At 41.1% G+C, this 12,823-nt stretch overlaps 1 long non-coding RNA gene across 1 annotated transcript; it reads right to left on the bottom strand.

Annotated features, from left to right (window-relative positions):
* Window positions 1-1,429: 1,429 nt before the first annotated feature.
* Window positions 1,430-10,821, bottom strand: LOC124850121. Its single transcript, XR_007030989.1, has 3 exons — window positions 10,585-10,821; window positions 2,569-2,680; window positions 1,430-1,633 (listed from the first exon to the last, which is right to left on the bottom strand). It is a non-coding gene; the product is annotated as an uncharacterized LOC124850121 (long non-coding RNA).
* Between the last annotated feature and the right edge of the window lie 2,002 nt (window positions 10,822-12,823).

The raw sequence follows: 12,823 nt of genomic DNA, 5'->3' as shown, positions 1-12,823 counted from the left end.
GTAAAGTTTCATCCATCCTCTGTACTCAATCATCCTGTTCAGGGTTGTGAGGTTGCAGACGGTCCCAGCATGCATTTGGCTTGTACTCTTTTCCAGAACTGTGTCATTTTCACAGTACATTTTTGTTGACTCACATGTAGTCTAATAATTCACCCCTGATGGAGATTAATATAAGTTTCCTGAGCTGGCTGTTGGTTGGTGTTTCAGTGTTCTTAAATAATCATCATTACAACTTCAATTCACATCCCAATTCATCCTGTATCTTGTAAACAAAATAAAATAAACAAATCCTCCTCTTCATGGAAATTCTATTTGGACAGCTTCTTTCTTCACATTGTATCCTTGGCTGACTTTATTTCTTGCTAAGCAAACTTAAGAATAGGACTAAAAGCTTTTGCCTGTTAAGTTTTTAGAGATGTTTTGTGGCATCACTCATTACCATCTAGTGTTATTTTAGAGCTGCTGCCCAGTCTGGACTGTTGATGAACAGGTTTCATCCAAACTCAATGCATTCTATCAAATATGTTTATGATAAATGCTTTTAAATCTTTTTACAGTATATTCTATATTACCAAACAAAAGTGAAGGAACTGAAAAGAAATCATCGTTGGGGTGAAGGGGGATAAAGATTTCTGATAATCTGATACTGTCTATGTGGTCAGACACTTGTATTGGTAGGTGACACAATATTTTTGATGTAGCTCAGCTCGACTCATGGTTGAATCTAAGTCCTACCTACAGAAATCTGTCCTCTGTCATCTGTTGTAGCAGAAGTGTCTGACTGTGCTCAGATGAGTGTTTCTTCTCGTCCCCTACGACACCTCGAACCCGTTGATCACCGGCTGCTCCTGATGATTTCTGGATGATGGCCTTGACCTCGACCTGACCTCCCCCCTCTGACTAGTTAGTGTCCGGTTTCTCTGTCCAGCTACTAGGGAAGCAGAGGATGCCTTGACAGCAGTGGAGAGCAAGATGGAGTGTCTCACAGGGCTAAAAATGTCCCATTTAACAAGATATTTCTTTGACTATCAACTGCTCAAGTATTTTCAGGGAAATTCAGCAGGGCTCATGTGTCTTTCTTAACTCGGGCGATGGTGCTCCAACGACCAAAGTGACTGTTGAGCTATGGTTGAGTTCTTGTGCCACAACCAGCTAAGATATTGCAACATGATTCGTTGTACACTATTCTTCTCAGTTTTTTAATGGCAGTTGTTAATAGGCGCATTAATGGCACCTTATTCAATGGAGTTTTCCCTTTTCCTCTGACAGATGCAGATAATAAAATGTGGCGGAAAAGCGAAAGAAGACGGGTAGATGTAGTGAATTGTTTTTAAATTTTGTTTACAACGACAACAAACACAAACCACAACCACAACCCTGACCCCCCCCCCCCCCTTAATCAAATGAAAGGCAGCATTTAGAAGCTTTAAAAGTTTAAAATCGAAAAAAATATGTGAGATGTTACGTCGTTGCATGATATCTTTGGAAAACCAGGAGAGTAAGTAGTGAACCAATGAACGAGCTCATCCTCATCGTGTTCTCGGTACCGTATGCTTAGTCGCAGACATCCCTCCGACCGTTCCTGAATCTGTGCAGCCTGTTTGCCAAGAACTGACTGGCCAAACAAACCTCACTGGAAGTTCAGAGAGAGAGGAGAAAAAAAGGTTTTACAACATTTTCAGCTGTTGCGTTTCTGCTGTTCAATCACAGCACTGCAGGTCAGAAGGTCAAAGGTCACTCGTGTTTTGGAGATGAGTAGATGAGTGGACAGCAGGGGAGGAGGAGGAGTTCAAAGTAATGCAAGAAAATATGTTTGAAAATATGTTTTTTTTAATTATGATAAATTAGGCTGCAATCAATTATCAATTAATCAATGACCGCTTATCTGTTTGTGAGTTGCAACAGTTTGCAACAGTTGGATGCGTGTGTGCATTGTATTTTACATGAATGGCTTTTGAACTTTAAATCCAAGATACTTTCTACATAATGTATAATTTATACAATAGAATAATGAAATTAATTGTTGACAGTAGTAGTGGTTGGAGCTGTAGAAAGAGGGAAAGGTAGAGAGGAGACAAGTTCATTTGGATAGTTCTAAAGACTCATCCTCGTCGACTGAAGAGAAAGGGTATCTCGTCTCGTTGCACCAGCTGCTGGTAGACCTATTTATTTGGCTCATCCGCACTGCTCTCATCAGAGCTTGTGGCCATGGTTTGCTTGTGGTTTGCGTGGAATGTATGTATATATATATGTGTATATATATATATATATACATATATATATATATTATATATAAGAGACTGACAAAGTCTGAAATGAAGGATGTGAAAAACTGTACATAATGCCCCTACACACACACACACACACACACACACACACACACCTGTCCCAGAGTCATTGCCCTCTGCCTACTTCAGACTACATAGGCACTTTTTTTCCAGCACAGGGTTATGAGTTCACAGGACTTTGTGTTCGGAGGTGCGGGGTCCCTTCCTGTGGAGCAAATGTCATGCCCCGTCACTGCATCATCTGGCCAATCACTTTATACTTTGTCCTTTGTTCACTCACCTGGTAAAAATAGCCAAGATGTTTAGTTTTTTTCAATCTCCGAGCTCCACCTGTCAGCTCAGGTCGATGGAGGATTGGTCATCTCCTCTTTTTCCATTTTACAGTCACTGAACTGGAGATGAAAGTGATGATTATTTACAATATTTACCCTCCTGATTATTCTCTAGATTAATCTGCTGACTGTTTGGATTAGAAAATGTTAGAATATACCGGAAAATGTCCCCCAAATAACGTTAAGTGTTAAATGAGCGAGAACAGGGGCGGACTGGCCATCTGGAAGTTCTGGAGAAGTCCAGAACAACAGTCCACCAGACAGCCTTCGGCGGGGCTGGTATTCGGAAGGGCAATTAAATTCTAGCTTATTTGGTGGAAAAAGTCCAGGGCCGTTTTTTAGTCCCAGTCCGTCCCTGGTGAGCATTATGATTATGTCACATGCTTTATGCAAAAAAAACAACAGTTTTGTAGGTGTAAATTTTGCATTAAATGATTCATCGATTAGATTATTTATATATTTGCTGATTATCTGACTAATTGATTAAAGGATGCATTGTTGCAGGTCTTTGCACAGGTAGAATACCTGAGAGAAAGCATAAAACAAAGAAGAACAAAATATAACCGATGCGATGGCCCACAGGGATCTGTCCCTGTTTACCCCATGGCCAGTCTGACTGTGGGGGGTTTCGCTGTACCTGGGTAGATAACTAAAATCTATCTAATCTACCCTTTTTTTTTCACTTTTGTCTTTCTTTTTCTCCTCTCTCTCTCTCTCTCTCTCTCTCTCTCTCTTTCTCTCTATTTTAGAATTATATTGCAACGCGGGTCCACATACAGCAAAAACATTGGGGACGATTTGTCCATTCGATGAGCTTCGATTGTGTTAATTGGTTATTTATTTAAATCGTTCAGCTCGCCATTTGTGAGGATATGCTACGTTTCTCTGGGTTATGTGATACTAAATTTCGTACTCCTAGATTTTAGACTGTTGGTCAGACAAAACAAGCATTTTCAAAGACGTCCTGCTCCGTAATAGGCTGCAAGCTGGAGACTTTTGAAGCTGTGGTGGAGAGAAGGACATAGGCTCATACAGCTTCACTGCACCATTACAGTAAAGTAAACACTGGAGAGACACTGGACTCTGTTAAACACAAATCCTGGCATATTTGCATATCCGTGTTACCCCGTTCTCATGCACATTTCTGGTAAAAGATTATACTATTTTATGTACATTATTGATATTTATATTCTTTCATATTTTCGCAATTCTTACATCTGTATTTCTTATATTTTGTATATTTTGTGAGGTGTGATGTGTGACTAATACATGCCAGATGATTACACATATAATCAATCTAGAAAAATAATAATTCATAGCAGCTTTGTAACACATCACAATCAATGCCAAGCCCTGTGCTGTTCTTGGGGGTTTATCCAAGTACATTAGAGTCAAACCACTTCATGATTTGGCACTAAGCATTATCATTAGGCTTAAGTGGTCCGCTGCAGAATTGGCCATGAATGTTGTACTGTATCTGTGAGCACAGATGCATATTTGTTTGTGTGCTCACATGTCGAACAAACAGCACAGTTCAGCTGTGGTCAGGCATGTGAGCTGAATGTAAGCTAACACTGTTTTAGTGAAACCTGTCTGCTCCCAGCAGGCTCTTTACACGTCCAGCTGCTAACTGCAGGATCAGACCCAGAATTATGTTTCCTTGTTGTTGAATCTATATAGAGTCTTTTCTTTTGCCACAGTGGGACTGAAGGAATGGTGTTTACTGCACAGAGCCAACTGGACTTCTCTGCTCACACACACACACACACACACACACACAAGCACGCACGCAACAACGTACACGCACAAACACACGCACACACACACTCTTCGGCACAGCCATTCAAACAAAAGCTGTGCAAACACTATGTAGAATCTTAGTTTTCTCTCTGTATTTATTTACGCATAAATGGGACTACTTGATCCTTGCCACTCGATATGAATAGCCACATAGACACATAGGCCTATACACACACACACACACACAGACACACACAGAGGCCAACCCAACTCCCAAACTGCCCCCTCCCCACACGCTCCCTCATTGGCCAATCGTGTCGTCACGGAGACAACAGCTGTCTCCAGGATGAAGAAGCTACTTTGAGGGTGCCAGCCAGTCTGCAGGCCTGCAACTGGAGAGTCCCATGGGCCCTTCATGGCCTCCGAAACACACATACACACACACACACACACACACACACACACACACACACACACACACACACACACACTGGTAGTACAGCGGGATTAGCGCCCTCTAGAGACGACAGGTTTTTGTTCCCCTCTTGCACGGAACCCTGTGTTCGTCCTTCACGCGTGTCCATATTGTTGCAGGGTGAACACATGAGAAAGTCTAAAAGCACAAAACCTCATATTTATACTTATGAACATATCTGAAGAAAAGCTAAGTAGACAGACATTTAAGTGGGACAGTTTGCATGGTCACCACTTGACTAGTGAAGTGGCAGATTCACATTATTTTCAGAAGTAATTTCTGTGTTATGTTCACGGTGCTCAGCACAAACTGTTGGTCTGCTGCTGTTTGGTACAAAGCTAAATCACAAACCACTACAGTGCAGTCTGACTCCGAAGAGGAAAGTATTTGTTTCTTAAGTTATCTTTGCCGCTTTCAGACCAACCTTGTTTGGTCCGAACCAAAATTGCAGGTGTGAAAGGTTCCGCAGACCACAGTCTGGACCAATGGACCAAAATTTGGACCGACCAAAAGAGGTGGTCTCCGTCCCGACCAAACTCAACCATGGTTTGGTTCGCAAGCAGTGTGAAAATAATCATTGAGATGTTTCACACTTTCGGACCAAGTACAGGAAGTTGAGGTGGCTAGCTATCATAGAGAAAGAAAAAGAACCAGAAAAATGAGAGTAAAAATTAAACGTGGTAGCATCTTGGCAGAGGAGGAGATGAAATATTTCATTGCAGTTTGGTCCGACGAAACAATAAAAGGTCAACTTAAAAAAAAAGGATAAAACTGCTGAAATGTATAACTTATTTTCAGAATGGAAGAGAGAGCAAGAATATGAGCAAAACTGGAAGTACAGGGAAATGCAGCACATGTAGGGCTTGATGACAGGACATAGGTATGTCATGTAGAGTTCTTTAGTGCGCTCACAAAATTGCAATGTGAAAGAATAATCAACCAGATCAAATGTAAACGTTGTAACAAAAACACGGCCGTTGTTTCGGACCTTGGTCCGGACATTCAAGTGTGAAAACGCCCACAGATGAAATGTGTTTCACTGCTCTTTATATGATAATTTAGTAAAAATGTTCTTAATGTCAGAAGAGTAGGTTTTCCCCCTCTTCATTTGGTCCGTCGATTTGTTTCCACGGAACTTGTTGGAATGATGGGACATGGGCCAAGATATTTGGGGTCGGATCCAATTTATTTTTTTTTAAATCAATATCTTTAATAACTTTGTGAGATAGAGATCTTGTGTGTGTTTTAGGGAAGCTTTTATATGAAACCAGGGCTGAAAATAAACATTTAAGGTTTTTTGATCAATTAGTTGACTCACATTATTTTTGATATCAGTTAAAATTGCAGTCCATATAGTCCCACTAGATTAGAATGTCAAAAATTGCATCTTCCTTCCACCAAGTTTCATGGAAATCTGTTCAGTAGTTTTTGCGTAATCCTGCTGACGAACAAACAAGGGGTGAAAACATAACTTCCTTGGGGAAGGTGACTGAAAGACTGCTTTAGTGTGAGAGTCATAATCCTTCCCTGTTACTGACTGCACGCGTGTGCATCATTTAAGATTACAGTTTGTAATATTTGCTTAAATAAATCATATTGTCATCTTGTTAGTTTTTGTATCATTGATATTAGTAGATTCATACTCTTCAGTTGCAGTGTAGCTGCAGTGCTTTCTCAAATGACTGCTCAAATGATTAAAATAGATATTATACTCTGCATTTAATGATAAAAGAACAATAAAGCAAACTGTGAAAGCAAGCTCATATAAAAAGGATTGGTATTAATATGAAATTAATTTATATTATTGATTAATATCATTATTTAAATATATAGTAAAATCGTCTACATTGATGAAGCTTCATTGTAATGATGGAAAGTGTTTAGTTTAAAGTGTATTTTTGACACAAAACAGACACAGAATGCTGACTCACTGAAGCAGCATTGTTTGTCCTCCGTGTGTATGTGTGTGTGTGTGTGTGTGTACCACATGTGTTGTTTTGGGTCGACTGCAACTGTCAGGACAACGACTGGTCTAATCTGCACCTGCCACTGACACAGCAAATGTACGTCTACTACGCACACACACACACACACACACACACACACACACACACACACAGTCAGCCCTACATAAGAGCCAGACGGAGCCGAGCACCCGACTGGCCCGACTGCAAGGCATGCTGGGAAACCAACTGGTAGTTGCGAGAGTTGATAGCTTTGGTCTATCCTGATGCCCACACACTGCAGGAATACGTTTAAGAAGCTTGTTTTGTGGAGTCAAACATCTCCGGGTTAAATCAAAATGTTTCACTCAAGTTGAATGAATTTCAACGCCCCCCCGCCCCCCCCACACACAGTTTTTGTGAAGAAATTATAAACAACAAAAAAAAATTATATCCATCTCACACTATTAGGGTTGTGTACCGAACACGCTGTCCTTTTAAGGCCACTAATTACATTACATTGATACTACAGATTGATTCAGATTAAATCAAATGGTGCATAATATTGGTACCTGAGAGAGCATTTCGTGAGAGAGTAACAAATTATAGCGAGAAACAGTCATAGTGTGTCAGGGAAATTGCAACACTTGAAAGGTTAACACAGAAAATGTACCACGTGCTGCCTGACGACAGCACTCTCTTTTGACTACGTGTTCAAATGGTCATATTGACCCAACCAAACACAAGATACAACAGCTCAAACAACACACATAATCACAGACACGTCATTAAATCTTTTTCTCTCTGTATCTCTGTCATCTCATTCACAAAACACACGCGCGCATACACACACTCTCACTGTAACCACACACACTCGTGACCAGTCGCTGATTGACAGGCGGGGCAGGTGTGAGCTGGTCTGCGGCAGCGTCCCACCTGTCTATCTGACCCCCTCTGTACCCACAAACTCAAAACCTCACCGCAGCCCCTCGCCCCCTGACCCCGTGACCAACTTCCTATCCCCGTGGGCACAGTCACGACCCTGAGTCGCCCCTGGCAACCATGAGCTGGGCTGCAGCTTCATAAATAAAACTCGTGGCTGTACCTGCCCACTGTGGCCCACCACTGCTGTTTACAGCCTCCCCTGTCACCCATGACCTTTGACCACAGCACCCACGTAACCCCCACTCTGACACCACTGGGAAGCCGCAGACACTCTCTCACAGTACAGTAAGGCGTCTACTTTTCCTGTAATGAATATTATTTAATTATGTTCAACTGTCTAGGGCAATGATGGCGTCAGAGATTGTCTGGTACATCAACGATTGCATCAAATTATCCATATCAGCTTTAAAAAAAAAAGTTTTTTCAGTGAGACAATCGCTTTGCCTTCATTTAGATTTTAAGCAATGGCTGGGGGTGGCTATGTCTCAGTCGTTGGTCACTAAGTGTGCAGCTTGGTTGGTGTCAGCAAAGACTTGAATTGCCTTTGGACAAAGTACACACACTTTAAAGTCTATAAAAATAAGTCTTGATGTTTCATGGTTGACATCAAAGATGTCATTTACGCTGGGGACGCTGTCCCCACCAAATAGCTACACAAAGAAATGTAATAAATGAGAACACTTCTGAGAACATGTACAATCTCAGGAACACACTTTGTGGGTGTATTTCTGGAGACCCAAGTGGTGCAAATTGGACATCTGACACATTTAATAATAGTAAACTTTAGATAGAAAATAGAAAAAGCAGGGCACAGGCACTGCACTAGTCGTCCAAAAAAGTAATTAGCCTACTGATTCCAAAATGAACCAGGAACCTGCATGCGCCGATCGGAAACTTTAACAAATTCTGGACACAGTTTCTTCTTGTCCACGTTTTCCATTCTCTCTCTGTGAATATGACAAACAGTTAGAATAACCTATCAAGCTCCACCTCCCTTTTTCCGCTTGGATATATAGTGCAGTTTGGGTTGCTGTAAATTAGGCTAGCCTACTACTCTACAGCCCTTTTCTTTTAAAATGTGTAGCTAGCAACATGTGCTATTATTTTACAACTATCCTCTGGTGGCCGCTGCGTCAGTCTTATCTAGCCTCCTAAATTGCTATCAAACTAAACTAGATTAATTGATTTGACTATGAAATGTAAAACCAAAAATGTATCTGAAAAGAAGTGTCCCCACCACTTTCAAAACAAATGGTTGACATATCTCTCATCTACGATTGTGAAATTGTGAAGTGTGGTTGGTTGTCATAACTGTGAGCATACTGGATAAAAAACATGATTTTTTCAAAGGCGCTATATGTAAGTTTTCTCGACTGGTGAACGTGGTTTCTGAGAAACAAACCATCAACTGAAAATGTGATTAAAGTCACATTAGGTTTTTAGAAGCAAAAATATAGATATACACCACAGTCTACAGTCAGACAAGTTACTCTCATAGTACAAGAGCAATGCTACTAAACATAGTTTCTACTAGTCTCTAACAGACCAACAGACACAGTTGTTATCCGTTACCGGACACAGCAACATTATTAACCAACAACTTTTCTCTGGCTCTCATTTGGGAGCTGGTGGGCCCATTCCCGTCCCAACGGTAGACTGGAAAGAATGTCTCTGTCGGAGAGTTCGGCCTCTTCACCGTGCAGAATGGCTGAGGTAATCCTCGTTTTTAACAAGGTCTGACTCCACTCTCCAAGCATGAGCGTGTTTTCACAGTGATGAGTTGTTACTGTGGAGAACAGACGAACTGCTGGACCAGATTATTCTCCAGAGTCCCACAGCCATGAGGCCTTTGCTGTGATTCATGGGCCAAGATTGATGGACATGCTCCCATTTGTACTGTCCATTACACGCAGGCATACTCTATCATTCCACAAGGGGGACATTGAGTCATTCTCTGAAAAAGTTTTATTCCATAACTATGAGCTCTTTGAAAATGATTGAGTGTTCTTAACCCAGTCTCCTCTTCACTATTTTCTTGTTTTGTCTCATTCTAATATCTCTTTTTTCTGTCCTAACAATAGCTTTAAAGTCATAATCACCTTGATGAGACCTTACATGTCCAGAAAAGCCATGTTGTAGCCCACTAGAAACTAACATGTTAAAAATGCATCTCATTCTATTTTTTTTTATCTCTTCTAATATAATTTGTGAAAATATTGAAATATGCCCATATCAAGTTCAGTAAGAAAATGATCTCTCAAATTTCTTTTTGTCCGACCAACAGTCCAAAACCCCAAAATATTCAGTTTAAAGTTCAAAGTTGAAACTTTGAACCGAAACACAGTTGAAAAGCTGCAATCAGAGAGATTGTCTTCAAAGAAAAATCGTAAAAGGTTTTATCAAAATGGATGAATGAATTATTAGCAAAATAGTCAGCAATTACTTTTCTGTTTGTCGATCAATTAATTAACTCTTTTTTTGAGCTGGAAAGTGATGAAAATAGAGGAATCATACAGGAAGCAACAGATACAATTCCCACTTAATGTAGCAGATTCTCTGGGGCCCAGTGAACTATAACTATAACTGCTGATGTCTGTCTGAGAGTTTCTCAACCTTTGGGTTGGGGTTGCTTGATATGTAAACAGGGTCAAGTATATGTTAGTAATATTTTCTATGTATTCCATGTGAAGTTTTTCTCCATGCTCAGCTCTTCATACTATTGCCGTACTGGTGACAATTTCTGGACCTAAAAACTTTATTTATAGTTATTTTCTTCCTCTTATGTTATCTGTTTCCTTTTGGGGAAATGACCTTATAATAATGTTTATTGTGAATCATGTACAAATGACACAGTTTTCTACCTTTCAGATGTTGAGGTCATCTTCACTGCACTTCACAAAGTTCTACTTTGACCGAGCATGTTGAGGGGCATTCAATCCTCCACGAGAAAAGCTCCTGGAAATGTCGGATGAAGTTTCGCCCAAGAACCAAGAAAGTGCCCCGAATTTCTTTTTTTTCCGAGGTCGTGACGGTCTTAGCTCGGCACGCCGCAGCCCGGCGAGGGATTATCCAACCACGCCCGGAAAAGACGTGTGAAATTGTGACGGGCACGAAAATAAAATGACAAAGTTTGTGAGGCTGTGCGTGGAGGAGCGTGTTAGCTGTTGGCACGCACGCCACTGTGTAAGTCGATCTGTATGCATGCGTTGGTGTGTGTATGTGTGTGTGTGTGGATGCCCTGCCAGTGGACGGGCCAACTGTGAGGCCAGTGTGAGTCAGTGGGTCTTGAGCCGCGGAGCGCTGTGATCATGGCCGATGGCAGGTGCTCTGAGCGGGGAAACACGATCGGCTCCACACACTGCAGCTGTATGCTTTAATTGATTAGAGTGAGTTTTTACGACAGTCAGGCCTCAGGCATGCGGCCACAGACAACTATCAGACGGTAGCTCTCGATACCAACACTTCACTCACACACAAAGTGAATCGGAGCCACTTTAAACTTTGTGTGAAATGTAAATGACGATGAATGATTGAGACAGTTGACAACTGAGAGCCGTGGTGTCGCCTCCTCGGATTGTATTAACGCACGAGCGGATTACAGAGGAAAGGTTATTCATTTCATTAAAACTCAGAGTTTAAAGTCAGTACAAGTAGTAGGGACTGAAAAAAACATACATCTTGCTGAGTCTCAAATTCAGCCACTATTCAAACTTTTAAGTTGTTTTTATTTTCCCCGACAACAGCATCACGTTATCTTCAGTTCAGTGAGTAAAGTCTTCACTGAAATGTTGATCAAAGCTTTCTCATATTCTTCTTCGTGCATTTACCGTGCTGTATTTAGTTAGTGTTGCTATGGTGGCTGCTAAATGTCAGCTCAACTAGAGCTGAACAGTTAATCCAAATATTTTCGATATGGCCAAGTACAATGTCCAAATCACCCGAGCTGCAGTTTTTCGATGAAGGTTAAATTTGTCACAACAACATACCATTATCGATGACACATTGTGTTGCGTAGATGTCCCAAAATACAAAACCTACTCTCAAGATGTAAGAGAACTTCCTTGTTTGTTTCAGGCCCTCGCAAAAAATCACATCATCATCTTTTGTATTATTTCCTGTGAAAATGAAATCCAAACATTACCATTATAATCGGGACTAACATTGCAACATATTGCTGGATATCTTGGGCGTAAAATAATCACAAATTTCAACAACATAAAATGAGGGGAACTGTCGTTCGCTTCTTTGACTGCTCTCTACTGGAGCCCAAGTAATTGCAACAGCCTCACACGAAAAGGAAAAATTAAAGTTTTAAGCAGAGAAAGGTAACAAACACATTAAGTACTGTTGTTTTGGATCCTTGCTCCTTCTTCATGTTCTCATGTTCATGTGCTCTTTGATGTTTGAATACTGCCATCATTGTCCTAGTTATTCAGAGTGAGGAAGGAGAGACAATGCCCCCCCCCCCCCCCCCCCCCCCCCCCCCTCTCATTTCCCAATGAATCTACAATGGGAAATGAGAACGCCTCATCTTCTTGATATAACCATGATGAGTCACAGGATTACCAGTCAGCGTTCAGGCACTTCACAGCGTCATTAGCTCACTATTTGTAATCATTCATGCTTAGATCTCATTTCCGGTCAGTGTTGTGCCTCATATTTCCCTGGAAGGGAGCAGCCTTTCACTTTTACTCTCTGCTCAGAGAGGTCAGAGGTCATGAAGCCAAAGGCAACTGCTAAACTTTGAGTCAGTGCAGTTGAGTCAAAGATTGTGAATGGAAATGGACATAGTCAACAGGTGATGAAGTGCCTGAAGCCTGTATTCTATGGAATCACCAGCAGATGGCAACTTACTTGTTGCAAAAAATAAGTCAGTTTCTGTAGAAGTCCATGAGAAAATGACTCTACTGTATGTCTCACTTGATTAATAACAACAGTACACATTTTCCTGAGGAGTTTATGGTTCAATCTCCAATTTCAAGTCTTCTTCAACACACCATGTTTCTTAATTTCGTAAATTGTCAAATAGACAATAAAGCACCGTATACTGTACATTGGAGTGTGGTTACAGAGAGATTGGTGCATGGTTGGGCACGCAGT

Source organism: Scophthalmus maximus, chromosome 7, assembly GCF_022379125.1.
Source record: "Scophthalmus maximus strain ysfricsl-2021 chromosome 7, ASM2237912v1, whole genome shotgun sequence".
Lineage (NCBI taxonomy): Eukaryota > Metazoa > Chordata > Actinopteri > Pleuronectiformes > Scophthalmidae > Scophthalmus > Scophthalmus maximus.
Note: the sequence above shows the minus strand (reverse complement) of the source record. Positions and strands in the feature narration are given on the sequence as shown.